Source organism: Orycteropus afer, unplaced genomic scaffold, assembly GCF_000298275.1.
Source record: "Orycteropus afer afer isolate SDZICR_OR568_19922 unplaced genomic scaffold, OryAfe1.0 scaffold00139, whole genome shotgun sequence".
Taxonomy (NCBI): domain Eukaryota; kingdom Metazoa; phylum Chordata; class Mammalia; order Tubulidentata; family Orycteropodidae; genus Orycteropus; species Orycteropus afer.
Window position 1 is genome coordinate 2,261,122 of NW_006921726.1, and position 5,410 is coordinate 2,266,531.

Sequence of the window (5,410 nt, forward strand, 5' to 3'; positions counted from 1 at the left end):
GTAGTGTGGTGCCTAATGCATTTGACTGCTAACCAGAAGGCTGGTGGTTCAAACCTACCAGCCACTCTGTGAAAGGAAGACTGGGCAGTCTACTTCCATAAAGATTTATTACCTCGCAAATCCAATGGAGGTTGCTATGAGTTGGAATTGACTTGATGGCAGTGGGTTTGGTTGTGTGTATGTGTGTGATAAAATCCTTAATGCTTTGAAGACAACAGTTAATTACAAATCACACAAAGAAGCAAGAAAAAATATCTCAAGCAATGAACAAAATAAAGGGACAGAAATGGCCAATGAAGAAGAACAGAAAATCCAAAAAGTAAGTATAAGACCCCATGGAGAGATCAACAAAATCACAGAAAAAAGACTAGAAGAATTCAGGATAACAATACAGAACAAAATGACAAATTAAATAAACAAATAGAATCCTTACAAAAACAACTGGAAATTAATAAGATTAAAATCAAAATAACAGAAACTATCAACTTAAAGTGGAAGGACAGAGAAGTACAACTGAAACAATGGAAGGGAGAATCTGAAATAGAGGACAAAACCTTTGATATCTCTCAAAATGAGGGCAATTAGAAAAATGATGAAGAAAATATAATGAAAGTCCACAAGTTATGTGGGATACCATCAACAGTAATAATATGCATAACAGGACTCCCAGAAGAGGAACAGAAAAAAAGTACAGAAAGAATCTTTGAAGAATGAGTGGCAGAAAAGTTCCCAAACTCATAAAAGACAATACTGTTATCCAATAAGCTCAACAAATACCATATAGGAAAGACTCCAAGAAAAATTCACTAAGACACATCATAATCAAACTTTCTAGATTCAAAGACAAAGAAAGAATTCTGAGAGCAGCACATGAAAAGTGAACTATATCTACAAAGGGCCCCAATAAGTACTGACTTTTCATCAGAAACTATACAGGCAAGAAGACAAAGGGATGACATACACAAAGCGCTGAAAGAAAAGAATTGTAGACCAAGAATTATATAACCAGAAAAATCTTCATTCAAAAATGAGGAAGAAATTAGGACATTCTAGGACAAGCAGAAATTAAGGGGATTTGTAACAACAGACCAGACCAGCAAGCAATATTAAAAGGAGTCCTTCAGATAGAAAACTAAAGACAATAGACAACAACCTGAGGCAAAAGCACATGACAGCATCATCCTTCACCAAGCCAGGTGAAGATGTCACAGTAAAATAAAGTTAAAAAATGACTACAGGGAATCTGAGAAACAAAGTTGCAATTGATGACAATGTCAAAACAAAAGGGGGAATGAATGGTGCATAGAAGTTCCACATGATGAGGCAGTTAAAGTAATTTCAAGATATAACAGATTGTTTTAATTGTAAGATGGTAAATGTAAAACTCATGATAACGACAAAGAAAATTAATAAATATATGCACCAAACATAGGAGAAGAAAAAAGAAGACTTAGTAAACAAAAATTAACAATAACAGAAGAAAGAGAAAGAAAATCTGTATACAAGGAACTCAGCACAGAAAGTAAAGAAACCATTATGAATACAAAATAAGGATAACAAAATGACTACAATTAATTCATCCCTGTTGATAATCAATGAAATGTAAAAGGTTGAATGTACCAGTCAAGAGACTAAGGGTGGCAGAATGGAAAAAAAAAAGAAAGAAAGACACAACAGAGACACACCACAGAAATAAACAGGTAAAAAAAAATCAAAGGATGGATGGAAAACAACATACCAAGAAAATAGCAACCAAAAGAGAGCAGGAGTGGTATTATTAATAGCTGAGAAAACACACTTTAAATCAAAAGCTATCATTAGAGACAAAGAAGGAAATCATATAATAATGAAAGTAGCAATATACCAAGAAGACATAAAAATTATAAATAATCACTCAATGCAGTTTTATAAAGCAAAATCTAACAGAACTAAAGAGAGAAATAGACAATTCTACAACATTAGTAGAAGATTTTAATACACCACTGCTGATATAACAAAAATCCATAAAGATATAGAACACCTGATTAACAGTATTAAACAACTAGACCCAACAGACATACATAGAACACACCACACAACAGCAGCAAAATACACATTTTTCTTCAATGGACATGGAACATTTTCCAGAATAGATCTTACCTTATGTAACAAAGCAAACCTTAATACATTAAAAAAAATAAAAATCATACAAATCATCTTCTCTGTCCAATAGACTGTGATGCTAGGAATCAGTAAGAGGAAGAATAATGAGAAAAAGAAAAAAAAAAAAAAAAGCAAATACATGGAAACTAAATAATAGTACTAAATAAGTATTAAGATCTCTGGTGGCATAGAGGGTAAGGCATTTGGCTGCTAAGCAGAGGGTCAGTAGTTCAAACCCACCAGCTGCTTCATGAGAGGAAGATGAGGCAATCTACTCTCATAAAGATTTATAGCCTTGGAAACCCAGTGAGGCTCTCTATGAGTCAGAATTAACTCAATGGCAGTGAGCTTTGTTTTGTTTATTTTTGATAAATAAGTATTAGGTCACAGAAGAAATCCAAGGTAAAATTAAAAAATATTTAGAATTACATAAACATTAAAACACAACATACTAAAACCTATGGCAGCAAAAACAGCATTAAAGTGGAAATTCATAGCAATAAATGCCTACATTAAAAAAGAAATAAGGTCTAAAATTAATAACCTGACAACTTAATCAAATAGAAAAGGAAGAGCAAAATAACAAAGCTACCAGAAGAGAGGAAATAATAAAGATCAGAAAAGAAATAAATGAAATAGAAAACATAAAAACAATAGAAAGAATTAATACGACCTGAAGTTGCTTCTTTCAGGAGACCAATAAAATAGACAAACCAGGGGCTAGAGTAACAAAGGGAAAAAACTGAGAAGATGCAAATAACTAGAATAAGAAATAAAAAGGGAGACATTACAACAGTTACAACAGAGATAAAGAGGATAACAGAAGGCTATGAAAAACTGTACTCTAACAAATTAGAAAACCTAATAGACAAATTCCTAGGATCACACTACCTACTTATGTTAACACAAATAAAGATGTTGTTGTTGTTATGTGCCGTTGAGTCGGACCCGACTAACAGCAACCCCTCCTTGGGTTTCTGAGGCAGTATCACCACAGAAGTAGATTGCCCCATCTCCCTTCTGAGGAGTGGCTGGTGGGTTTGAACTGCCAGCTTTCTGGTTAGCAGTCAAGTGCCTTAGGCACTACGCTACCAGAGCTCCCACAAATAAAGATAGAAAATCTAAATCTAACAAAAGAAGAGACTGAAAATGTCATTTAAAAAATAAATAATAATTGAAAAACCTCACAACAACAACAGCAACAAAAAACTCAGACTTTCCTGGGGAATTTTACCATTCAGAGAGGAGTTGACACCAATTCTTCCTAAACTCTTCCAAAACAAAGAAAAGGAAAGAATTCTCCCTAACCCATTCCATGAAGTCATCATCACCCTGGTACCAAAGCCAGCTAAAAACACCACAAAAAAAGAAAATTACAGATGAATATCCTTTATGAATATAGACACAAAAATTCTCAACAATATTCTAGCCAACAGAATTCAACAATACATTAAGAAAATCATACAATACGCATACAAAATGTGAGTGATCAACATGATGGCACTGAGGAAGAGGAAGGCATAGGGAGGTACATGAGAGGTACAGACAACAAAGATAACTCTTTTGCACATACGGTACTGCATTGTCAGTGAAGGCAAATATGGCTATATGGGTGGATAGATGGGTGGACAGGCTGAACTATTAGGTATGTCTCTGCAGCAGGGCGTGTGCCCAAGACCATGTGTAGGGTTGGGAAACAATGTTTCTACAAGTATATTTATATGTTCTGTAAGAATTCCCAGGTATATAGTAAAGCTAACAAGGGACAAGATTGTAGTCACTTCTTGGGCACAGCTAGCTACCCACAGGAAGTTAGTAGTTGAACCTGTGGGCTTGGGACCATAGTCACAAGGGACATCAAGCTCAACTGGCAATAACACACTACACAAAACATTGTTCCACCTCCTACTGTGGCAAGTAGTGACTGGGATCTGAAAAGCTTGCAAGCAGCCATCTAGATGCAACGATGGGTCTCTCCTCATCCAGAGCAATGAAGAATGAAGAAAACCAAAGATTCATAGAAACAATTAGTCCTTGCAACTGGTACCCCACACGATCCTCAGCCTATACAACTATGAGACCAGAAGAACTAGATGGTGCCTGGCTACCACTGTCAACCACTCGCAGGGGGATATGTAGGAGATCCTGGATAGAAAGGGAGAACAATGTGGAACAAAATTCAATCATTCAAAAAAAAAAAAAAAAAAAAAAAAAAAAAAAAAAAAAAAAAAAAAAAAAAAAAGAAAGAAAGAAAAAGGGGACCAGGTTTGCTGGTCTGATGGAGCCTGGTGGAACCACTGAGACTATGGCCCCTAGTTGCCCTTCAGGTCTGGAATTGAACCCACACCTGTGGCTTCCAGCCAAACAAAAGACAGGCATATGAGCTGAATAGATCCTCATGTCCCATGGTCCAGGTTGGGGCAGGAAACTGTTTTCCCTCTCAGATGAACAGGGGGAAAGGAAAGTGCCTTGTGTAGAAGATGATGATTATTGACACCATGACACAAAAGGTTAAATCATCCAGCCCTGGATGAATCCATTGCAAGGCTCAACAGATTCTATCAGCCCTCTCCTAACTCCCACTGCCCAGGGAAAAGGAGAGCATAAGCGGAGAGGAAGGGCTCCTGGGAGAAGAGATCCAGATGTTCACATCTGACACCTGCTACTCTAGGGTCATCCGTGGCCAATCAGTGACAACTACCAGGACCCCAGGTAGTTGTGTGTAGGTGACTGCTACACAAAGGTGAAAATGCAGCCAAAGGAAGCCCCAGTGAAAATGCCAACTCCACCTGAGAAAGTCCCTTCATCCAAGGGTGGCTATATCAACTGGAACCTCTAGCAGGAACACAAGTCCATCATCCTATGTGATCGGGGTGTGTGTGGGGGGGCAGAAACGGAGCCTTGAACCAGATCCTAACTTGTTCCACACCCTGTGTCCCAGCTCCCAAAGCACTCTATCTGCTGCCCCACTCCCAGCATATTCCAAACACTTGTTCACACCCAGCATAATGAACCAGTGAAGGTTAGACGTTATGGGGATGGAGCCATAAAGAGCCCTCAGTACTACCCGGTATGAACAAACAAACAAACAAACAAAAACTCTGCCATCGAGTATTATCCAACTTATAGCAACACCATTTTTGTTTTCTGAGGTAGTATCACTATGCAAGTAGATTGCTCACATTTCCTTCCATGAAGTGGCTGGTGGGTGTGGTAGTTCAGTTTGTGTGTCAACTTGGCTGGGCCTGGTTCAGTGGCTGGGCAGCTG